A 26,095-nucleotide genomic window follows, 5' to 3' on the forward strand; every position below is an offset into this window, starting at 1 on the left:
TCAGAAACTGCTTAGTGTTCTGTGAATTCATCTCACAGAGTTACAGGTTTCCCCTCAAGAAGCCGCTCGCTAAGCCTGTTCTTGTGGAATTCGCAAAATGATATTGGGAAGCCCATAGAGGGCTGTGATGAAGAAGAAAATATTATCAGAGAAAAACTGGAAAGAAGTTTTCTAGGAAACTGCATTGTGACGTGTGACTTCCACTCACAGAGTTACATCTGTATTTCGTGGATATCTTTACTAGCCTTATTTCTGTGGTACCTGAGAACAGATATTTCGGATGCCTTTGAAAACTATAGGGCCAAAGGAAATATCCTCCGATAACATAGAGAAAGAAGCGCTCTGAGAAACTTCTTTGTGTTCTGTGAAATCATCTCACAGAGTTACAGCTTTCCCCTCAAGAAGCCTTTCGCTAAGACAGTTCTTGTGGAATTTGCAAAGTGATATTTGGAAACCCGTAGAGGACTACGGTGAAAAAGGAAATATCCTCAAATGAAATCTGGAAAGAAACTTTCTGAGAAACTGCTTAGTGTTCTGTGAGTTCATCTAACAGAGTTACAGCTTTCCCCTAAAGAAGCCGCTCGCTAAGCCTGTTCTTGTGGAATTCGCAAAGTGATATTGGGAAGCCCGTAGAGGGCTGTGATGAAGAAGAAAATATCCTCAGAGAAAAACTGGAAAGAAGTTTTCTGAGAAACTGCTTGGTGACGTGTGACTTCCACTCACAGAGTTACACCTGTATTTCGTGGATGTCTTTGCTAGCCTTTTTTCTGTGGAACCTGAGAACAGATATTTTGGATCCCTTTAAAGACTATAGGCCAAAGGAGATATCCTCCGATAACAAAGAGAGAGAAGCTTTCTGAGAAACTTATTGGTGTTCTGTGAAATCATCTCACAGTGTTACAGCTTTCCCCTCAAGAAGTCTTTCGCTAAGACAGTTCTTGTGGAATTTGCAAAGTGATATTTGAAAGCCCATAGATGGCTATGGTGAAAAAGGAAATATCCTCAGATGAAATCTGGGAAGATGCTTTCTGAGAAAGTGTTTAGTGTTCTGTCAATTCATCTCACAGAGTTATAGCTTTCCCCTCAAGAAGCCGTTCGCGAAGCCTGTTCTTGTGGAATTCGCAAAGTGATATTGGGTAGCCCATAGAGGGCTATGGTGAAAAAGAAAATATCCTCAGAGAAAAACTGGAAAGAAGCTTTCTGAGAAAGTGCTTTGTGATGTGTGACTTTCACTCAAAGAGTTACATCTGTATTTCGTGGTTCTCTTGGCTAGCCTTATTTTTGTGGAATCTGAGAACAGATATTTCGGATCCCTTTGAAGACTATAGGGCCAAAGGAAATATCCTCCGATAACAAAGAGAAAGAAGCTTTCTGAGAAACTTCTTTGCGTTCTGTGAAATCATCTTACAGAGTTACAGCTTTCCCCTCAAGAAGCCTTTCGCTAAGACAGTTCTTGTGGAATTTGCAAAGTGATATTTGGAAGCCCATAGAGGGCTATGGTGAAAAAGGAAATATCCCCACATGAAATCTGGAAAGAAGCTTACTGAGAAACTGCTCAGTGTTCTGTGAATTCATCTCATAGAGTAACAGTCTTCCCCTCAATAAGCCGCTCGCTAAGCCTGTTCTTGTGGAATTCGCAAAGTGATATTGGGAAGCCCATAGAGGGCTATGGTGAAAAAGAAAATATCCTCAGAGAAAAAATGGAAAGAATCTTTCTGAGAAACTGCTTTTTGATGTGTGACTTCCACTCACAGAGTTACATCTGTGTTTTCTTGATCTCTTTTCTAACCTTATTTCTGTGGAATCTGTGAATACATATTTCGGATCCCTTGGAAGAGTGTAGGGCCAAAGGTAATAACCTCCGATAACAAAGAGGAAGAAGCTTTCTGAGAATCTTCTTTGTGTTCTGTGAAATCATCTCACAGAGTTACAGCTTTCCCCTGAAGAAGCCTTTCCCTAAGACAGTTCTTGTGGAATTTGCAACGTGCTATTTGGAAGCCCCTAGAGGCCTGTGGTGAAAAAGAAAATATGCTCAGAGAAAAACTGGAAAGAAGCTTTCTGAGGAACTGCTTTGTGATGCGTGACTTCCACTCACAGAGTTACATCTGTATTTCGTGGATCTCTTTGCTAGCCTTATTTCTTCGGAATCTGAGAACAGATATTTCGGATCCCTTTAAAGACTATGTGGCCAAAGGAAATATCCTCCAATAACAAAGAGAAAGAAGCATTCTGAGAAACTTCTTTGTGTTCTGTGAAATCATCTCACAGAGTTACAGACTTCCCCTCAAAAAGCCTTTCAATAAGACATTTCTTGTGTAATTGGCAAAGTGATATTTGGAATCCCATAGAGGGCTATGGTGAAGAAGGAAATATACTCAGATGAAATCTTGAAAGAAGAGTTCTGAGAAACTGCTTAGTGTTCTGTTAATTCATCTCACAGAGTTACATCTGTATTTCGTGGATCTCTTTGCTAGACTTATTTCTGTGGAATCTGAGAACAGATATTTGGCATCCCTTTGAAGACTATAGGGCCAAAGGAAATATCCTCCGATAACAAAGAGAAAGAAGGTTTCTGAGAAACTTCTTTGTGTTCTGTGAAATCATCTCACAGACTTACAGCTTTCCCCTCAAGAAGCCTTTCGGTAAGACAGTTCTTGTGGAATTGGCAAAGTGATATTTGGAAGCCCCTAGAGGGCCATGGTGAAAAAGGAAATATCCTCAGATGAAATCTGGAAAGAAGCTTTCTGAGAAACTGCTTAGTGTTCTGTTAATTCATCTCACAGAGTTACATCTGTATTTCGTGGATGTCTTTTCTAGCCTTATTTCTGTGGAATCTAAGAACAGATATTTCTTATCCCCTTGAAGATTATAGGACCAAAGGAATTATCCTCCGATAACAAAGAGAAAGAAGCTTTCTGGGAAACTTTTATTTGTTCTGTGAAATCACCTCACATAGTTACAGCTTTCTCCTCAAGAAGCCTTTCACAAAGAGGGTTCATGTGGAATTAGCAAAGTGATATTTGGAAGCTCCTTGAGGGCTATGGTGAAAAAGGAAATATCCTCAGATGAAATCTGGAAAGAAGCTTTCTGAGAAACTGATTAGGGTTCTGTTAATTCATCTCACAGAGTTACATCTGTATTTCTTGAATCTCTTTGCTAGCCTTATTTCTATGGAATCTGAGAACAGATATTTCGGATCCCTTTGAAGACTACAGGGCCAAAGGAAATATCCTCCGATAACAAAGAGAAAGAAGCTTTCTGAGAAACTTCTATGTGTTCTGTGCAATCATCTCTCAGAGTTACAGCTCTCCCCTGAAGGAACCTTTCGCAAAGACAGTTCTTGTGGAATTGGCAAAGTGATATTTGGAAGCCCATAGAGGGCTACGGTGAAAAAGGAAATAATCTCAGGTGAAATCTAAAAAGAAGCTTTCGTAGAAACTCCTTAGTGTTCTCTAAATTCATCTCACAGAGTTATATCTGTATATCGTGGATCTCTTTGCTAGCCTTATTTCTGTGGAATCTGAGAACAGATACTTCGGATACCTTTGAAGACTATAGGGCCAAAATAAATACCCTCCGATAACAAAGAGAAAGAAGCTTTCTGAGAAACTTCCTTGTGTTCTGTGAAATCATCTCACAGAGTTACAGTTATCCCCTCAAGGAGCCTTTCGCTAAGACAGTTCTTTTGGAATTGGCAAAGTGATACTAGGAAGCCCTTAGAGGGCTATGTTGAAAAAGGAAATATCCTCAGGCAAAATCTGGAAAGAAACATTCTGAGAAACTGCTTAGTGTTCTGTTAATTCATCTCACAGAGCTACATCTGTATTTCGTGTGTCTCTTTGCTAGCCTTATTTCTTTGGAATGTGAGAACTGATATTTCAGATCCCTTTGAAGAATATAGGGCTAAAGGAAATATCCTCCGATAACAAAGACAAAGAAGGTTTCTGAGAAACTTCTTTGTGTTCTGTGAAATCATCTCGCGGAGTTACAGCATTCCTCACAAGAAGCCTTTCGCTAAGACAATTCTTGTAGAATTAGCAAAGTGATATTTGGAATCCCATAGAGGGTTATGGTGAAATAGGAAATATCCTCAGATGAAATCTGGAAAGAAGCTTTCTGAGAAACTGCTTAGTGTTCTGTTAATTCATCTCACAGAGTTACATCTGTATTTCGTGGATCTCTTTGCTAGCCTTGTTTCTGAGGAGTCTGAGAACAGATATTTCGGATCCCTTTGAAGACTATAGGGCCAAAGGAAATATCCTCCGATAACAAAGAGAAAGAAGGTTTCTGCGAGACTTCTTGGTGTTCTCTGAAATCATCTCACAGAGTTACAGCTTTCACCTCAAGGAGCCGTATGATAAGACGGTTCTTGCGGAATTGGCAAAGTGATCTTTGGAAGCCCTTAGAGGGACTTGGTGAAAAAGGAAATATCCTCAGATGAAATCTGGAAAGAAGCTTTCTCAGAAACTGCTTAGTGTTCTGTTAATTCATCTCACAGAGTTCCATCTGTATTTCGTGGATCTCTTTGCTAGCCTTATTTCTGTGGACTCTGAGAACAGATATTTCGGATCCCTTTGAAGACTATAGGGCCAAAGGAAATATCCGCCGATAACAAAGAGAAAGAAGCTTTCTGAGAAACTTCTATGTGTTCGGTGAAATCATCTCACAGAGTTACAGCTTTCCCCTCAAGCAGCCTCTCGCTAAGACAGTTCTTGTGGAATTGGCAAAGTGATATTTGGAAGCCCATAGAGGGCTTTGTTTTAAAAGGAAATATCCTCAGATGAAATCTGGAAAGAAGCTTTTTGAGAAACTGCTTAGTGTTCCGTTAATTCATCTCACAGAGCTACATCTGTATTTCTTGGATCTCTTTGCTTGCCTTATTTGTGTGGAATCTGAAAACAGATATTTTGGATCCCTTTGAGGACTATAGGGCCAAAGGAAATATCCTCCGATAACAAAGAGGAAGAAGCTGTCTGAGAAACTTCTCTGTGTTCTGTGGAATCACTTCACAGAGTTACAGCTTTCCCCTCAAGGTGCCTTTCGCTAAGACAGTTTTGTGGAATTGGCAAAGTGATATTTGGAAGCCCATATAGGGCTATGGTGAAAAAGGAAATATCCTCTGGTGAAATCTGGAAAGAAGCTTTGTGAGAAACTGCTTAGTGTTCTCTAACTTCATCTCACAGAGTTACATCTGTATTTCGTGGATATCTTTGCTAGCCTTATTTCTGTGGAATCTGAGAACAGGTATTTCAGATCTCTTTGAAGACTATAGGGTCAAAAGAAATATCCTCCGAAAACAAAGAGAAAGAAACTTCCAGAGACACTTCTTTATGTTCTGTGAAATCATCTCACAGAGTTACATCTATCCCCTGAAGGAGCCTTACGCTAAGTCAGTTCTTGTGGAATTGGCAAAGTGATATTTGGAAGCCTCTAGAGGGCTATGGTGAAAAAGGAAATATACTCAGATGAAATCTGGAAAGAAGCTTTCTGAGAAACTGCTTAGTGTTCTGTTAATTCATCTACGGAGTTATATCTGTATTTCATGGATCTCTTTGCTAGCCTTATTTCTGTGGAATCTGAGAACAGATATTTCTGATCCCTTTGAAGACTAAGGGGCCAAAAGAAATATCCTCCATTAACAAAGAGAAAGAAGGTTTCTGAGAAACTTATTTGTGTACTGTTAAATCATCTCACAGAGTTACAGCTTTCCCCTCAAGGAGCCTTTCGCTAAGACGGTTCTTGTGGAATTGGGAAAGTGATATTTGGAAGCCCAAAGAGGGCTATGGTGAAAAAGGAAATATCTTCAGCTGAAATCTGGAAGAAAACTTTCTGAGAAACTGCTTAGTGTTCTCTAAATTCATCTCACAGAGTTACATCTGTATTTCGTGGATCTTTTAGCTAGACTTATTTCTATGGAATCTGAGAACAGATACCTCGGTTCCATTTGAAAACTATAGGGCCAAAAGAAATATCCTCCGATAAAAAAGAGAAAGAATCTTTATGAGAAACTTCTTTGTGTTCTGTGAAATCTTCTCACAGACTTACTGCTATCCCCTCAAGGAGTCTTTCGCTAAGACAGTTCTTGTGGAATTGGCAAAGTGATATTTGGAAGCCCATAGGGGGCTTTGATGAAAAAGGAAATATCGTCAGACGAAATCTGGAAAGAAGCTTTATGAGAAACTGCTTAGTGTTCTTTTAATTCGTCTCACAGAGTTATATCTGTATTTCGTGGATCTCTTTGCTAGCCTTATTTTGTGGACTCTGAGAAAAGATATTTTGGATCCCTTTGAAGACTACAGGGCCAAAGTTAACATGCTCCGATAACAAAGAGAAATAATCTTTCTGAGTAACTCATTTGTGTTCTGTGAAATCATCTCACAGAATTACAGCTTTCCACTCAAGGAGCCTTTCAGTAAAACAGTTCTTGTGGAATTGGCAAAGTGATATTTGGAAGCCCATAGATGGCTATGGTGAAAAAGGAATTAAACTCAGATGAAATCTGGAAAGAAGCTTTCTGAGAAACTGTTAGTGTTCCGTAAATTCATCTCACAGAGTTACAACTATATTTCGTGGATCGCTTTGAAAGTCTTATTTCTGTGGAATCTGAGAACAGGTATTTCGGATCCCTTTGAAGACTATGAGGCCAAAGGAAATATCCTCCGATAACAAAGAGAACGAAGCTTTCTGAGAAACTTCTTTGTGTTCTGTGAAATCATCTCACAGAATTACAGCTGTCCCCTTAAGGAGCCTTGCCCTAAGACAGTTCTTGTGGAATTGACAAAGTGATATTTGGAAGCCCCTGGAGGGCTATGATGAAAAAGGAAATATCCTCAGGTGAAATCTGGAAAGAAGCTTTCTGAGAAACTGCTTAGTTTTCTGTTAATTCATCTCACAAAGTTACATCTGTATTTCGTGGATCTCTTTGCTAGCCTTATTTCTGTGGAATCTGAGGACAGATATTTAGGATCCCTTGGAAGACTATAGGGCCAAAGGAAATATCCTCCAATAACAAGGAGAAAGAATCTTTCTACGAAACTTCTTTGTGTTCTGTGAAATCATCTCACAGAGTTACAGATTTCCCCTCAAGAAGCCCTTCGATAAGACAGTTCTTGTGGAATTCGCAAAGTGATATTTGGAAGTCCATAGAGGGCTATGCTGAAAAAGGAAATATCCTCAGATGAAATCTCGAAAGAAGCTCTCTCAGAAACTGCTTAGTTATCTGTTAATTCATCTCACAGAGTTACATCTGTATTTCATGATCTCTTTGCTAGACTTATTTCTGTGGAATCTGAGAACAGATATTTCGGATCACTTTGAAGACCAAAGGGCCAAAGGAAATATCCTCCGATAACAAAGAGAAAGAAGCTTTCTGAGAGACTTCTATGTGTTCTGTGAAATCATCTCACAAAGTTACAGCTTTCCCCTCAAGAAACCTTTCGCTAAGACGGTTCATTTGGAATTGGTACAGTGATATTTGGAAGCCCATAAAGGGCTATGGTGAAAATGGAAATATCCTCAGATGAAATCTGCAAAGAAGCTTTTTGACAAACTGCTTAGTGTTCTCTTAATTCATCTCACAGAGTTACATCTGTATTTCGTGGATCTCTTTGCTAGCCTTATTTCTGTGGAATCTGAGAACAGATATTATGGATCCCTTTGAGGACTATAGGGCCAAAGGAAATATCATCCGATAAAAAAGAGAAAGAAGCTTTCAGAGAAACTTCCTTGTGTTCTGTGAAATCATTTCACAGAGTTACAGCTATCCCATCAAGGAGCCTTTCGCTAAGACAGTTCTTGTGCAATTGGCAAAGTGATATTTGGAAGCACCTAGAGGGGTATGGTGAAAAAGTAAATATCCTCAGGTGAAATCTGGAAAGAAGCTTTCTGAGAAACTGCTTAGTGTTCTCTAAATTCATCTCACAGAGTTACATCTGTATTTCGTGGATCTCTTTGCTAGCCTTATTTCTGTGGAATCTGAGAACAGATACTTCGGATCCCTTTGAAGACTACAGGGTCAAAAGAAATATCCTCCGATAACAAAGAGAAAGAAGCTTTCTGAGAAACTCCTTTGTGTCCTGTGAAATCATCTCAATGAGTTACAGCTATCCCCTCAAAGAACCTTTCGCTAAGAGAGTTCTTGTGGAATTGACAAAGTGATATTTGGTAGCCTCTAGAGGGCTATGGTGAAAAAGGAAATATCCTCAGATGAAATCTGTAAAGAAGCTTTCTCAGCAACTGCTTAGTGTTCTGTTAATTAATCTCACAGAGTTACTTCTGTATTTCGTGGATATCTTTGCAAGCCTTATTTCTGTGGAATCTGAGAACAGATATTTCGGTTCCCTTTGGAGACTATAGGGCCAAAGGAAATATCCTCCGATAACAAAGAGAAGAAGCTTGTTTGAGAAACTTCTTTGTGTTCTCTGAAATCATCTCACAGAATTACAGCTTCCCCTCAAGAAGCCTTTCATTAACACAGTTCTTGTGGAATTGGCAAAGTGATATTTGGAAGCCCATAGAGGGCTATGGTGAAAATGGAAATATCCTCAGATGAAATCTGCAAAGAAGCTTTTTGTGAAACTGCTTAGGGTTCTGTTAATTCATCTCGCAGAGTTACATCTATATTTCGTGGATCTCTTTGCTAGACTTATTTCTGTGGAATCTGAGAACAGATATTTCGGATCCCTTTGAAGACTATAGGTCCAAAGGAAATATCCTCGGATAACAAAGAGAAAGAAGCTTTCTGAGAAACTTCTTTGTGTTCTGCGAAATCATCTCACAGAATTACAGCTATCCCCTCAAGGAGCCCTTCGCTGTGACAGTTCTTGTGGAATTTGCAAAGTGATATTTGGAAGGCCATAGAGGGCTATGGTGAAAAAGGAAATATCCTCAAATGAAATCTGGAAAGAAGTTTTCTGAGAAACTGCTTAGTGTTCTGTTAATTCATCTCACAGAGTTACATCTGTATTTCGTGGATGACTTTGCTAGCCTTATTTCTGTTGAATCTGAGAACAGATATTTCGGATCCCTTTGAAGACTACAGGTCCAAATGAAATATCCTCCGATAACAAAGAGAAAGAAGCTTTCTGAGAAACTTCTTTGTGTTCTGCGAAATCATCTCACAAATTTACAGCTTTCCCCTCAAGAAGCCCTTCGCTAACAGTTCTTGTGGAATTGGCAAAGTGATATTTGGAAGCCAGTAGAGGGCTATGGTGAAAAAGAAAATATCCTCAGATGAAATCTGGAAAGAAGCTTTCTGAGAAACTGCTTAGTGTTCTGTTAACTCATCTCACAGAGTTATATCTGTATTTCGTGGATCTCTTTGCTAGCCTTATTTCTGTGGAATCTGAGAACAGATATTTCGGATCCCTTTGAAGACTATAGGGCCAAAGGAAATATCCTCTGATAACAAAGAGAAAGAAGCTTTCTGAGAAACTTCTTTGTGTTCTGTGAAATCATCACACAGAGTTACAGCTTTTCCTTCAAGAAAACTTTCGCTAACACGGTTCATGTGGAATTGGCCCAGTGATATTAGGAAGCCCACAGAGGGCTATGGTGAAAAAGGAAATATCTTCAGATGAAATCTGGAAAGAAGCTTTTTGAGAAACTGCTTAGTGTTCTCGAAATTCATCTCACAGAGTTACATCTGTATTTCCTGGATCTCTTTGCTAGCCTTATTTCTGTGGAATCTGAGAACAGATATTTCGGATCCCTTTGAAGACTATAGGAGCACAGGAAATATCCTCCGATAACAAAGAGAAAGAAGCTTTTTGAGAAACTTCTTTGTGTTCTGTGAAATCATCTCAAAGAGTTACAGCTTTCCCATCAAGAAAACTTTCGCTAAGACGGTTCATGTGGAATTGGTACAGTGATATTTGTAAGCCCATAGAGGGCTATGGTGAAAATGGAAATATCCTCAGATGATATCTGCAAAGAAGCTTTTTGTGAAATTGCTTAGGGTTCTGTTAATTCATCTCGCAGAGTTACATCTGTATTTCGTGGATATCTTTGCTAGCCTTATTTCTGTGGAATCTGAGTACAGATATTTCGGATCACTTGGAAGAATACAGGTCCAAAAGAAATATCCTCCGATAACAAACAGAAAGAAGCTTTCTGAGAAACTTCTTTGTGTTCTGTGAAATCATCTCACAGAGTTACAGCTATCCCCTCAAGGAGCGTTTCGCTAACACAGTTCCTGTGGAATTTGCAAAGTGATATTTGGAAGCCCATAGAGGGCTATGGTGAAAAAGGAAATATCCTCAGACAAAATCTGGAAAGAAGCTTTCTGAAAAACTGCTTAGTGTTCTGTTCATTCATCTCACAGAGTTACATCTGTATTTCGTGGATCTCTTTGCTAGCCTTATTTCTGTGGAATCTGAGAACAGATATTTCGGATCCCTTTGAAAACTATAGGGCCAAAGGAAATATCCTCCGATAACAAAGAGAAAGAAGCTTTCTGAGAAACTTCTTTGTGTTCTGTGAAATCATCTCACAGAGTTACAGCTTTCCCCTCAGGAAGCCTTTTGCTAAGACAGTTCTTGTGGAATTGGCAAAGTGATATTTGGAAGCCCATAGAGGGCTATGTTGAAAAGGAATATCCTCAGATGAAATCTGGAAAGAAGCTTTCTGATAAATTTCTTAGTGATCTGTTAATTCATCTCACAGAGTTACACCTGTTTTTCGTGGATCTCTTTGCTAGCCTTATTTCTGTGGAATCTGAGAACAGATATTTCGGATCCCTTTGAAGACTATAGGGCCAAAGGAAATGTCCTCCGATAAAAAAGAGAACGAAGCTTTCTGAGAAATTTCTTTGTGTTCTGTGAAATCATCTCACAGAGTTACAGCTTTCCCCACAAGAAGCCTATCGCTAAGACAGATCTTGTGGAATTGGCAAAGTGATATTTGGAAGCCCATATTGGGCTACGGTGAAAAAGGAAATATCCTCAGATGAAATCTGGAAACAAGCTTTCTGGGAAACTGCTTAGTTTTCTGTTAATTCATCTCACAGAGTTACATCTGTATTTCGTAGATCTCTTTGCTAGCCTTATTTCCGTGGAATCTGAGAACAGATATTACGGATCCCTTTGAAGACTATAGGGCCGAAAGAAATATCCACCGATACCAAACAGAAAGCAGCTTTCTGAGAAACTTCTTTGTGTTCTGTGAAATCATCTCACAGAGTTACAGATTTACCCTCAAGAAGCCTTTCGCTAAGACAGTTCTTGTGGAATTGGCAAAGTGATATTTGGAAGCCCATAGAGGCTATGCTGAAAAAGGAAATATCCTCAGATGAAATCTCGAAAGAAGCTTTCTCAGAAACTGCTGAGTTATCTGTTAATTCATCTCACAGAGTTACATCTGTATTTCGTGGATCTCTTTGCTAGCCTTATTTCTGTGGAATCTGAGAACAGATATTTCGGATCCCTTTGAAGGCTATAGGGGCAAAGGAAATATCCTCCAATAACAAAGAGAAAGAAGCTTTCTGAGAAACTTCTTTGTGTTCTGTGAAATCATCTCACAGAGTTACAGACTTCCCCTCAGGAAGCCTTTCACTAAGACAGTTCTTGTGGAATTGGCAAAGTGATATTTGGAAGCCCATAGAGGGCTATGGTGAAAAAGGAAATATCCTCAGATGAAATCTGGAAAGAAGCGCTCTGAGAAACTGCTTCGTGTTCCCTTAATTCATCTCACAGAGTTACATCAGAATTTCGTGGATCTCTTTGCTAGCCTTATTTCTGTGGAATCTGAGAACAGATATTTCGGATCCCTTTGAAGACTATAGGCCCGAAGGAAATATCCTCCGATACCAAACAGAAAGCAGCTTTCTGACAAACTTTTTTGTGTTCCGTGAAATCATCTCACAGAGTTAGAGATTTACCCTCAAGGAGCCTTTCGCTAAGACAGTTCTTCTGGAATTGGCAAAGTGATATTTGGAAGCCCATAGAGGCTATGCTGAAAAAGGAAATATCCTCAGATGAAATCTCGAAAGAAGCTTTCTCAGAAACTGCTGAGTTATCTGTTAATTCATCTCACAGAGTAATATGTGTATTTCGTGGATCTCTTTGCTAGCCTTATTTCTATGGAATCTGAGAAAAGATATTTCGGATCCCTTTGAAGACTATAGGAGCACAGGAAATATCCTCCGATAACAAAGAGAAAGAAGCTTTCTGAGAAACTTCTTTGTGTTCTGTGAAATCACCTCACAGAGTTACAGCTTTCCCCGAAAGAAACCTTTCGCTAAGACGATTCATGTGGAATTGGCACAGTGATAATTTTACGCCCATAGAGGGCTGTGGTGAAAACGGAAATATCCTCAGATGAAATCAGCAAAGAAGCTTTTTGTGAAACTGCTTAGAGTTCTGTTAATTTATCTCACAGAGTTACATCTGTATTTCCTGGATATCTTTGCTAGCCTTATTTCTGTGGAATCTGAGAACAGATATTTCGGATCCCTTTAAAGACTATAGGGCCAAAGTAAATATCCTCTGAAAAAAAAGAGAAAGCTATCCCCTAAAGGAGCCTTTCGCTGAGACAGTTCTTGTGGAATTGGCAAAGTGATATTTGAAAGCACCTTGAGGGCTATGGTGAAAAAGGAAATATCCTCAGGTGAAATCTGGAAAGAAGCTTTCTGAGAAACTGCTTAGTGTTCTCTAAATTCATCTCACAGCATTTCGTCTGAATGTCGTGGATCTCTTTGCTAGCCTTATTTCTGTGGAATCTGAGAACAGATATTTCGGATCCCTTTGAAGACTATAGGGCCAAAGGAAATATCCTCCGATAACAAAGAGAAAGAAGTTTCTGAGAAATTCTTTGTGTTCTGTGAAATCATCTCACAGAGTTACAGCTATCCCCGCAGGGAGCCTTTCGATAACACAGTTCTTCTGGAATTGGGAAAGTGATATTTGGAAGCCCATAGAGGGCTAGGGTGAAAAAGGAAATATCCTCAGGTGAAATCTGGAAAAAAGCTTTCTGAGAAACTGCTTAGTGTTCTCTAAATTCATCTAACAGGGTTACATCTGTATGTCGTGGATTTTTAGCTAGCCTTATTTCTATGGAATCTGAGAACAGATACTTCGGATCCCTTTGAAGACTATAGGGCCAAAGGAAATATCCTCCGATCACTAAGATAAAGAAGCTTTGTGAGAAACTTCTTTGTGTTCTTTGAAATCATCTCTCAGAGTTACAGCTTTCCACACAAGGAGGCTTTTGCAAGGACGGTTCTTGTGGAATTGGCAAAGTGATATTTGGAAGCCCTTAGACGGCCATGGTGAAAAAGGAAATATCCTCAGATGAAATCTGGAAAGAAGCTTTCTGAGAAACTGCTTAGTGTTCTGTTAATTCATCTCACAGAGTGACATCTGTATTTAGTGGAACTCTATGCTAGCCTTATTTCTGTGGAATCTGAGTACAGATGTATCCTATCCCTTAGAAGACTACAGTGCCAAAGAATATATCCGCCGATAACAAAGAGAAAGAAGCTTTCTGAGAAACTTCTTTGTGTTCTGCGAAATCATCTCACAGATTTACAGATTTCCCCTCAAGAAGCCTTTCGCTAAGACAGTTCTTGTGGAACTGGCAAAGTGATATTTGGAAGCCCATAGAGGGCTATGTTGAAAAAGGAAATATCCTCAGATGAAATCTGGAAAGAAGCTTTGTGAGAAATTGCTTAGTTTTCGGTCCATTCATCTCACAGGGTTACATCTGTATTTCGTGGATCACTTTGTTAGCCTTATTTCTGTGGACTCTGAGAACAGATATTTCGGATCCCTTTGAAAACTATAGGGCCATAGGAAATATCCTCCGATAACAAAGAGAAAGAAGCTTTCTGAGAAACTACTCTGTGTTCTGTGAAATCATCTCCCAGAGTTACAGCTTTCCCCTCAAGAAGCCTTTCGCTAAGACATTTCTTTTGGAATTGGCAAAGTGATATTTGGAAGCCCATAGAGGACTATGGTGAAAAAGGAAATATCCACTTATGAAATCTCGAAAGAAGCTTTCTGAGAAACTGCTTAGTGTTCTGTTAATTCATCTCACAGAGTTACATCTGTATTTCGTGGTTCTCTTTGCTACCCTTATTTCTGTGGAATCTGAGAAGAGATATTCTGGATCCCTTTGAAGACCATAGGGCCAAAGGAAATATCCTCCGATAACAAAGAGAAAGAAGCTTTCTGAGAAACTTCTATGTGTTGTGTGCAAACATCTCTCAGAGTTACAGCTTTCCCCTGAAGGAAACTTTCGCAAAGACAGTTCTTGTGGAATTGGAAAAGTGATATTTGGAAGCCCATAGAGGGCTATGGTGAAAAAGGAAATATCCTCAGGTGAAATCTGAAAAGAAGATTTCGGAGAAACTCCTTAGTGTTCTCTAAATTCATCTCACAGAGTTATATCTGTATATCGTGGATCTCTTTGCTAGCCTTATTTCTGTGGAATCTGAGAACAGATACTTCGGACACCATTGAAGAATATAGGGCCAAAAGAAATACACTCCGAAAACAAAGAGAAAGTAGCTTTCTGAGAAACTTCCTTGTGTTCTGTGAAATCATCTCACAGAGTTACAGCTATCCCCTCAAGGAGCCTTTCGCTAAGAGAGTTCTTTTGAAATTGGCAAAGTGATATTTGGAAGCCCTTAGAGGGCTATGGTGAAAAAGGAAACATCCTCAGGCGAAATCTGGAAAGAAACTTTCTGAGAACCTGCTTAGTGTTCTCTTAATTCATCTCACAGAGTTACATATGTATTTCATGGATCCCTTTGCTAGCCTTATTTCTGTGGAATCTGAGAATAGATATTTCAGATCCCTTTGAAGAATATAGGGCCAAAGGAAATATCCTCCGATAACAAAGAGAAAGAAGCTTTCCGAGAACCTTGTTTGTGTTCTGTGAAATCATCTCACAGAATTACAGCTTTCCTTTCAAAAAGCCTTTCGCTAAGACAGTTCTAGTGGAATTGGTAAAGTGATATTTGGAAGCCCATAGAGGGCTACGGTGACAAAGGAAATATCCTTAGTTGAAATACGGGAAAGAAGCTTTCTGAGAAACTGCTTAGTGTTCTGTTAATTCATCTCACAGAGTTTCTTCTCTATTTCGTGGATCTCTTAGCTAGCCTTACATCTGTGGAATCTGAGAACAGATATTTCGGATCCCTTTGAAGACTTTGGGGCCAAAGGAAATATCCTCTGATAACAAAGGGAAAGAAGCCTTCTGAGAAACTACTTTGAGTTCCGTGAAATCATTTCACAAAGTTACCGCTTTGCCCTCAAAGAGCCTTTCGCTAAGACAGTTCTTGTGGAATTGGCAAAGTGATATTTGGAAGCCCATAGAGGGCTATGGTGAAAAAGGAAATATCCTCAGATGCAATCTGGAAAGAAGCTTTCTGAGAAACTACTTAGTGTTCTGTTAATTCATCTAACAGAGTTACATCTGTTTTTCGTGGATCTCTTTGCTAGCCTTATTTCTGTGGAATCTGAGAACAGATATTTCGGATCCCTTTGAAGACTATAGGGCCAAAGGAAATATCCTCCGATAACAAAGACAAAGAAGCATTCTGTGAAACTCCATTGTGTTCTGTGAAATCATCTCACAGAGTTACAGCTTTCCCCACAAGAAGCCTTTCGCTAAGACAGTTCTTGTGGAATTGGCAAAGTGATATTTGGAAGCCCTTAGAGGGCTATGGTGAAAAAGGAAATATCCTCAGATGAAATCTGGAAAGAATCTTTTTGAGAAACTGCTTAGTGTTCTGTTAATTCATCTCACAGAGTTACATCTGTATTTGGTGGATCTCTTTGCTAGCCTTATTTGTGGAATCTGAGAAGAGATATTTCGGATCCCTTTGAAGACTATAAGGCCGAAGGAAATATCCTCCGATAACAAAGAGAAAGAAGATTTCGTAAAAACCTCTATGTGTTCTCTAGAATCATCTCACAGAGTTACAGCTTTCCCATCAAGGAGCCTTTCGCTAAGACAGTTCTTTTGGTATTGGCAAAGTGATATTTGGAACCCATAGAGGGCTATGGTGAAAAAGGAAATATCCTCAGGTGAAATTTGGAAAGAAGCTTTCTGAGAAACTGCTTAGTGTTCTCTAAATTCATCTCACAGAGTTGTATCTGTATTTCGTGGATCTCTTTGCTAGCCTTATTTCTGTGGAATCTGAGAACAGATATTTTGGATCCCTTTGAGGAGTATAGGGCCAAAGGAAATATCCTACGATAACAAAGAGAAAGAAGCTTTCTGAGAAACTTCTTTGTGTTCTGTGAAATCATCTCACAGAGTTACATCTTTCCCCACAAGAAGCCTTTCGCTAGGACAGTTCTTGAGGAATTGGCAAAGTGATATTTGGAAGCCCATAGAGGGCTAAGGTGAAAACGGAAATATCCTCAGATGAAATCTGGAAAGAAGCTTTCTGAGAAACTGCTTAGCGTTCTGTTAATTCATCTCACAGAGTTACATCTGTATTTCGTGGATCTCTTTGCTAGCCTTATTTCTGTGGATACGAGAACAGATATTTCGGATACATTTGAAGTCTATAGGGCCGAAGGAAATATCCTCCGATAACAAAGAGAAAGAAGCTTTCTGAGAAACTTCTTTGTGTTCTGTGAATTCATCTCACAGAGTTACAGCTTTCCCCTCAAGAAGCCTTTCGCTAAGACAGTTATTGTGGAATTGGCAAAGTGATATTTGGAAGCCCATAGAGGGCTATGGTGAAAAAGGAAGTATCCTGAGATGAAATCTGGAAAGAAGCTTTCTGAGAAACTGCTTAGTGCTCTGTTAATTCATCTCACAGAGTTACATCTGTTTTTCGTGGATCTCTTTGCTAGCCTTATTTCTGTGGAATCTGAAAACAGATATTTTGGATCCCTTTGAAGACTATAGGGACAAACGAAATATCCTCCGATAACAAAGAGAAAGAAGCTTTCTGTGAAACTTTTTTGTGTTCTGTGAAATCATGTCACAGAGTTAAGGCTTAACCCTCAAGATGCCTTTCGCTAAGACAGTTGTCGTGGAATTGGCAAAGTGATATATGGAAGCCCCTAGAGGGCTATGGTGAAAAAGGAAATATCCTCAGATGAAATCTGGAAAGAAGCTTTCTCAGAAACTGCTTAGTGTTCTGTTAATTCATCTGACAGAGTTACGTCTGTATTTCGTGGATCTCTTTGTTAGCCTTATTTCTGTGGACCCTGAGAACAGATACTTCGGATCCTTTTGAAAACTACAGGGCCAATGGAAATATCCTCCGATAACAAAGAGAAAGAAGCTTTCTGAGAAACTTCTTTGTGTTCTGTGAAATCATCTCACAGAGTTACAGCTTTCCTCTCAAGGAGACTTTCGCTAAGGCAGTTCTTTTGGAATTGGCAAAGTGATATTTGGAAGCCCATAGAGGGCTATGGTGAAAAAGGAAATATCCGCAGAAGAAATCTGGAAAGAATCTTTCTTAGAAACTGCTTAGTGTTCTGTTAATTCATCTCACAGAGTTACATCTGTATTTCGTGGATCTCTTTGCTAGCCTTATTTGTGGAATCCGAGAACAGATATTTCGGATCCCTTTGAAGACTATAGGGCCGAAGGAAATATCCTCCGATAACAAAGAGAAAGAATCTTTCGTAGAAACTTCTATGTGTTCTCTAGAATCATCTCACAGAGTTACAGCTTTCCCATCAAGGAGCCTTTCGCTAAGACAGTTCTTTTGGTATTGGCAAAGTGATATTTGGAAGCCCAGAGGGCTATGGTGAAAAAGGAAATATCCTCAGGTGAAATTTGGAAAGAAGCTTTCTGAGAAACTGCTTAGTGTTCTCTAAATTCATCTCACAGAGTTACATCTGTATTTCGTGGATCTCTTTGCTAGCCTTATTTCTGTGGAATCTGAGAACAGATACTTCGGATACATTTGAAGACTATAGGGCCAAAGGAAATATCCTCCAATAACAAAGAGAAAGAAGCTTTCCGAGATACTTCTTTGTGTTCTGTGAAATCATCTCACAGAGTTACAGCTTTCCCCTCAAAATGCCTTTCGCTAAGACAGTTCTAGTGGAATTGGCAAAGTGATATTTGGAAGCCCACAGAGAGCTAAGGTGAAAAAGGAAATATCCTCAGATGAAATCCCGGAAGGAAGCTTTGTGAGAAACTGCTTAGTGTTCTGTTAATTCATCTCACACAGTTACATCTGTATTTCGTGGATCTCTTTGTTAGCCTTATTTCTGTGGACACTGAGAACAGATACTTCGGATACCTTTGAAAACTATAGGGCCAAAGGATATATCCTCCGATAACAAAGAGAAAGAAGCTTTCTGGGAAACTTCTTTGTGTTCTGTGAAATCATCTCACAGAGTTACTGCTTTCACCTCAAGAAGTCGTTCGCTAAGACAGTTTTTGTGGAATTGTCAATGTGATAATTGGTAGCCCATAGAGGGCTATGGTGAAAAAGGAAATATCCTCAGATGAAATCCGGAAAGAAGCTATCTGAGAAAGTGCTTAGTGTTCTCTTTATTCATCTCACAGAGTTACATCTGTATTTCGTGGATCTCTTTGCTAGCCTTATATCTGTGGAATCTGAGAACAGATATTTCCGATCCCTTTGAAGACTATAAGGCCAAAGGAAATATCCTCCGATAACAAACAGAAAGAAGCTTTCTGTGAAACTTCTTTGTGTTCTCTGAAATCATCTCACAGAGTTACAGATTTACCCTCAAGAAGCCTTTCGCTAAGGCAGTTCTTGTGGAATTGGGAAAGTGATATTTGGAAACCCAGAGAGGGCTATGGTGAAAAAGGAAATATCCTCAGATGAAATCTGGAAAGAAGATATCTGAGAAACTGCTCTGTAATGTGTGACTTCCCCTCACAGAGTTACATCGGTATTTCGTGGATCGCTTTGCTAGCCTTATTTCTGCTGAATCTGACAACAGATATTTCGGATCCTTTGGAAGAATATGGGGCCAAACGAAATATCCTCCAATAACAAAGAGAAAGAAGCTTTCTCCGAAACTTCTTTGTGTTCTGTGAAATCATCTCACAGAGTTACAGCTTTCCCCTCAAGGAGCCGTGCGATAAGACAGTTCTTGTGGAATTGGAAAAATGATATGTGGAAGCCCTTAGAGGGCTATGGTGAAAAAGGAAATATCCTCCGATGAAATATGGAAAGAAGCTTTCTGAGAAACTGCTTAGTGTTCTGTTAATTCATCTCACAGAGTTACATTTGTAGTTCGTGGATGTCTGTGCTAGCCTAATTTCTGTGGAATCTGAGAACAGATATTTCGGATCCCTTTGAAGATTATAGGGCCAAAGGAAATATCCTCCGATAACAAAGAGAAAGAAGCTTTCTGAGAAACTTCTTTGTGTTCTGTAAAATCATCTCACAGAGTTACATCTTTCCCATGAAGAAGCCTTTTCTAAGACGGTTCTTGTGGAATTGGCGAAGTGATATTTGGAAGCCCTTAGAGGGCTATGGTGAAAAAGGAAATATCCTCAGATGAAATCTGGAAAGAAGCTTTCTGAGAAAGTGCTTAGTGTTCTGTTAATTCATCTCACAGAGTTACATCTGTATTTCGTGGATCTCTTTGCTAGCCTTTTTTCTGTGGAATATGAGAACAGATATTTCGGTTCCCTTTGAAGATTATAGGGCCAATGGAAATATCTTCCGATAACAAAGAGAAAGAAGCTTTCTGAGAAACTTGTTTGTGTTCTGTGAAATCATCTCAAAGAGTTACAGCTTTCCCATCAAGAAGCCTTTCGCTAACACAGTTCTTGTGGAATTGGCAAAGGGATATTTGGAAGCCATTTGAGGGCTATGTTGAAAAAGGAAATATCCTCAGATGAAATCTGGAAAGAAGCTTTCTGAGAATTTGCTTAGTGTTCTGTTAATTCAACTCACTGAGTTACATCTTTATTTCGTGGATCTCTTTGTTAGCTTTATTTCTGTGGAATCTGATAACAGATATTTCGGATCCCTTTGAAATATATAGGGCCAAAGGAAGTATCCTCCGATAACTAAGAGAAAGAAGCTTTCTGAGAATCTTCTTTGTGTTCTGTGAAATAATCTCACAGAGTTACAGCTCTCCCCTCAAAAAGCCTTTCGCTAAGACAGTTGTAGTGGAATTGGAAAGGTGATATTTTGAAGCCCATAGTGGGCTATGGTGAAAAAGGAAATATCCTGAGATGAAATCCGGGAAAGAAGCTTTCTGAGAAACTGCTTAGTGTTCTGTTAATTTATATCACAGAGTTACATCTCTATTCCGTGGATCTCTTTTGCTAGCCTTACTTCTGTGGAATCTGAGAACAGATATTTCGGATCCCTTTGAAGACTATGGGGCCAAAGGAAATATCCTCCGATAACAAAGAGAAAGAAGCTTTCTGAGAAACTTCTTTGTGTTCCGTAAAATCATTTCACAGAGTTACCGCATTGCCCTCAAGAAGTCTTTAGCTAAGAAAGTTCTTGTGGAATTTGAAAAGTGATATTTGGAAGCCCATAGAGGGCTAGGGTGAAAAAGGAAATATCCTCAGATGAAATCTGAAAAGAACCTTTTTGAAAAACTGTTTAGTGTTCGGTTAATTCATCTCACGGAGTTACATGTGTATTTCGTGGATCTCTTTGCTAGTCTTTTTTCTGTGGAATGTGAGAATAGATATTTCGGATCCCTTTGAAGACTATAGGACCAAAGGAAATATCCTCCGATAACAAAGAGAAAGAAGCTTTCGGAGAAACTTGTTTGTGTTCTGTGAAATCATCTAACAGAGTTACAGCTTTCCCCTCAAAAAGCCTTTCGCTAAGACAGTTCTAGTGGAATTGGCAAGGTGATATTTGGAAGCCCACAGAGGGCTATGGTGAAAAAGGAAATATCCTCAGATGAAATCCGGGAAAGAAGCTTTCTGAGAAACTGCTTAGTGCTCTGTTAATTCATCTCACAGAGTTTCATCTCTATTTCGTGGATCTCTTTGATAGCTTTACTTCTGTGGAATCTGAGAACAGATATTTCCTATCCCATACAAGACTACAGGGCCAAAGGAAATATCCTCCGATAAGAAAGTGAAAGAAGCTTTCTGAGAAACTTCTTTGTGTTCTGTGAAATCATCTCACAGAGTTACAGCTTTCCCCTCAAGAAGCCTTTCGCTAAGACAGTTCTTGTGGAATTGGCAAAGTGATATTTGGAAGCCCAATGTGGGCTGCGCTGAAAAAGGAAATATCCTCAGATGAAATCTGGAAAGAAGCTTTCTGTGAAAGTGCTTAGTGTTCTGTTAATTCATCTCACAGAGTTACATCTGTATATCGTGAATCTCTTTGCTAGCCTTATTTCTGTGCAATCTAAAAACAGATATGTCCGATCCCTTTAAAGACTATAGGGCCAAAGGAAATATCCTCTGATAACAAAGAGAAAGAAGCTTTCTGAGAAACTTCTATGTGTTCTGTAGAATCATCTTACAGAGTTATAGCTTTCCCCTCAAAAAGCCTTTCGCTAAGACAGTTCTTTTGGAATTGGCAAAGTGATATTTGGAAGACCATAGAGGGCTATGGTGAAAAAGGAAATATCATCAGGTGAAATCTGAAAAGAAGCTTTCTGAGAAACTCCTTAGTGTTCTCTAAATTCATCTCACAGAGTTTCATCTCTATTCCAAGGATCTCTTTGCTAGCTTTACTTCTGTGGAATCTGAGAACAGATATTTCGGATCCTTTTGAAGACTATAGGGCCAAAGGAAATATCCTCCGATAACAAAGAGAAAGAAGCTTTCTGAGAAACTTGTTTGTGTTCCGTGAAATCATTTCACAGAGTTAACGCATTGCCCTCAAGAAGCCTTTCGCCCAGACAGGTTTTGTGGAATTGGCAAAGTGATATTTGGAAGCCCATATTGGTCTATGGTGAAATAGGAAATATCCTCAGATGAAATCTGGAAAGAAGATTTCTGAGAAAATACTTAGCGTTCTGTTAATTCATCTCACAGAGTTACATCTGTATTTCGTTGATCTCTTTGCTAGCCTCATTTCTGTGGAATCTGAGAACAGATATTTCGGATCCCTTTGAAGTATGTAGGGCCAAAGGAAATATCCTCCGATAACAAAGAGAAAGAAGCTTTCCGAGATACTTCTTTGTGTTCTGTGAAATCATCTCACAGAGTTACAGCTTTCCCCCCAAAAAGCCTTTCGCTAATACAGTTCTAGTGGAATTGGCAAGGTGATATTTGGAAGCCCACAGAAGGCTATGGTGAAAAAGGAAATAGCCTCAGATGAAATCCGGGACAGAAGCTTTCTGAGAAACTGCTTAGTGTTCTGTTAATTCATATCACAGAATTTCTTCTCTATTCCGTGGATCTCTTTGCTAGCCTTACTTCTGTGGAATCTGAGAACAGATATTTCGGATCCCTTTGAAGACTATGGGGCCAAAGGAAATATCCTCCGATAACAAAGAGAAAGAAGCTTTCTGAGAAACTTCTTTGTGTTCTGTGAAATCATCTCACAGAGATACAGCTTTCACCTCAAAAAGCCTTTCGCTAAGACATTTCTAGTGGAATTGGCAAGGTGATATTTGGAAGCCCAAAGAGGGATATGGTGAAAAAGGAAATATCCTCAGATGAAATCTGGAAAGAAGCTTTCTGAGAAACTGCTTAGTGTTCTGTTAATTCATCTCACAGAGTTACATCTGTTTTTCGTGGATCTCTTTGCTAGCATTATTTCTGTGGAATCTGAGAACAGATATTTCGGATCCCTTTGAAGACTCTAGGGCCAAAGGAAATATCCTCAGATAACAAAGAGAAAGAAGCATTCTGTGAAACTTCTTTGTGTTCTGTGAAATCATCCCACAGAGTTACAGCTTTCCCCTCAAGAAGCCTTTCAAGAAGGCAATTCTTGTGGATTTGGCAAAGTGATATTTGGAAGCCCATGGAGGGCTATGGTGAAAAAGGAAATATCCTCAGATGAAATCTGGAAAGAAGCTTTCTGAGAAAATGCTTAGCGTTCTGCTAATTCATCTCACAGAATTACATCTGTATTTCGTGGATCTCTTTGCTAGCCTTATTTCTGTGGAATCTGAGAAAAGATATTTCGGATCCCTTTGAAGACTATAGGGCCAAAGGAAATATCCTCCGATAACAAAGAGAAAGAAGCTTTCTTTGAAACTTCTTTCTGTTCTGTGTAATCATCTCACAGAGTTACAGCATTCCCCACAAGAAGCCTTTCGCTAAGACAGATCTTGTGGAATTTGCAAAGTGATATTTGGAAGCCCCTAGAGGGCTATGGTGAAAAAGGAAATATCCTTAGATGAAATCTGGAAAGAAGCTTTTTTGAAACTGCTTAGTGTTCTGTTAATTCATCTAACAGAGTTACATCTGTTTTTCGAGGATTTCTTTGCTAGCATTATTTCTGTGGAATCTGAGAACAGATATTTCGGATCCTTTGAAGACTATAGGGCCAAAGGAAATATCCTCCGATAACAAAGAGAAAGAAGCTTTCTGAGAAACTTCGTTGTGTTAGGTGAAATCATCTCACAGAGTTACAGCTTTCACCTCAAGACGCCTTTCGCTAACACAGTTCTTGCGGAATTGGCAAAGTGGTATTTGGAAGCCCGTAGTGGGCTACGGTGAAAAAGGAAATATCCTCAGATGAAATCTGGAAAGAATCTTTCTGAGAAACTGCTTAGTGTTCTGTTAATTCATCTCACACAGTTACATCTGTATTTCGTGGATCTCTTTGCTAGCCTTAATTCTGTGGAATCTGAGAACTGATATTTCGGATCCCTTTGAAGACTATAGGGCCAAAGGAAATATCCTCCGATAACACAGAGAAAGAAGCTTTCTGAGAAACTTCTTTGTGTTCTGTGAAATCATCTCACTGAGTTACAGCTTACCCCACAAGAAGCCTTTCGCTGAGACAGTTCTTGTGGAATTGGCAAAGTGATATTTGGAAGCCCTTAGAGAGCTATGGTGAAAATGGAAATATTCTCAGATGAAATCTGGAAGAGGCCTTCTGAGAAACTGCTTAGTGTTCTGTTAATTCATCCCACAGAGTTACATCTGTATTTCATGGATCTCTTTGCTAGCCTTATTTCTGTGGAATCTGAGAACAGATATTTCGGATCCCTTTGAGGACTATAGGACCAAAGGAAATATCCTCCGATAACAAAGACAAAGAAGCTTTCTGAGAAACTTCTTTGTGTTCTGTGAAATCATCTCACAGAGATACAGCTTTCCCCTCAAGGAGCCTTTCGCTAAGACAGTTCTTGTGGAATTGGCAAAGTGGTATTTGGAAGCCCGTAGTGGGCTACGGTGAAAAAGGAAATATCCTCAGATGAAATCTGGAAAGAAGCTTTCTGAGAAAGTGCCTAGTGTTCTGTTAATTCATCTCACAGTGTTATATCTGTATTTCGTGGATCCCTTTGCTAGCCTTATTTCTGTGGAATCTGAGAACAGATATTTCGGATCCCTTTGAGGACTATAGGGACAAAGGAAATATCCTCCGATATCAAAGAGAAAGAAGCTTTCTGAGAAACTTCTTTGTGTTCTGTGAAATCATCTCACAGAGTTACAGCTTTCCCCTCAAGGAGCCTTTCGCTAAGACAGTTCTTGTGGAATTGGCAAGTGATATTTGGAAGCCCATAGAGCGCTATGGTGAAAAAGGCAGTATCCTCAGTTGAAATCTGGAAAGAAGCTTTCTGAGAAATTGCTTAGTGTTCTGTTAATTCATCTCACAGTGTTACATCTGTATTTCGTGGATCTCTTTGCTAGCCTTATTTCTGTGGAATCTGAGAACAGATATTTCGGATCCCTTTGAAGACTATAGGGCCAAAGGAAATATCCTCCGATAACAAAGAGAAAGAAGCTTTCTGAGAAACTTCTTTGTGTTCTGTGAAAGCATCTCACAGAGTTACAGGTTTTCCCTTAAGTAGCCTTTCGCTATGACAGTTTTCGTGGAATTGGCAAAGTGATATTTGGAAGCCCATGGAGGGCTATGGTGAAAAAGGAAATATCCTCAGATGAAATCTGGAAAAAAGCTTTCTGAGAAACTGCTTAGTGTTCTGTTAATTCATCTCACAGAGTTACATCTGTATTTCCTGGATCTCTTTGCTAGCCTTATTTCTGTGGAATCTGAGAACAGATATTTCGGATCCCTGTGAAAACCACAGGGCCAAAGGAAATAACCTCCGATAACAAAGAGAAAGAAGCTTTCTGAGAAACTTCTTTCTGTTTTGTGAAATCATCTCACAGAGTTACAGCTTTCCCCTCAAGGAGCCTTTCGCTACGACAGTTCTTGTGGAATTGGCAAAGTGGTATTTGGAAGCCCGTAGTGGGCTACGGTGAAAAAGGAAATATCCTCAGATGAAATCTGGAAAGAAGCTTTCTGAGAAAGTGCTTAGTGTTCTGTTAATTCATCTCACAGTGTTACATCTGTATTTCGTGGATCTCTTTGCTACCCTTATTTCTGTGGAATCTAAGAACAGATATTTCGGATCCCTTTGAAGACTATAGGGACAAAGGAAATATCCTCCGATATCAAAGAGAAAGAAGGTTTCTGAGAAACTTCTTTGAGTTCTGTGAAATCATCTCACAGAGTTACAGCTTTCCCCTCAAGGAGCCTTTCGCTAAGACAGTTCTTGTGGAATTGGCAAGTGATATTTGGAAGCCCATAGAGCGCTATGGTGAAAAAGGCAGTATCCTCAGTTGAAATCTGGAAAGAAGCTTTCTGAGAAAGTGCTTAGTGTTCTGTTAATTCATCTCACAGAGTTACATCTGTATTTCGTGGATCTCTTTGCAAGCCTTATTTCTGTGGAATCTGAGAACAGATATTTCCGATCCCTTGAAGACCACAGGCCCAAAGGAAATATCCTCCGATAACAAAGAGAAAGAATCTTTCTGAGAAACTTCTTTGTGTTCTGTGAAATCATCTCACAGAGTTACAGCTTTCCCCTCAAGGAGGCTTTCGCTAAGACAGTTCTTGTGGAATTGGCAAGGTGATATTTGGAAGCCCATTTAGGGCTATGGTGAAAAAGGTAATATCCTCAGATGAAATGTGGAAAGAAGCTTTCTGAGAAACTGCTAAGTGTTCTGCTAATTCATTTCACAGAGTTACATCTGTATTTCGTGGATCTCTTTGCTAGCCTTATTTCTGTGGAATCTGAGAACAGATATT

The sequence above is a fragment of the Macaca mulatta genome, chromosome 14, assembly GCF_049350105.2.
Source record: "Macaca mulatta isolate MMU2019108-1 chromosome 14, T2T-MMU8v2.0, whole genome shotgun sequence".
NCBI lineage: Eukaryota > Metazoa > Chordata > Mammalia > Primates > Cercopithecidae > Macaca > Macaca mulatta.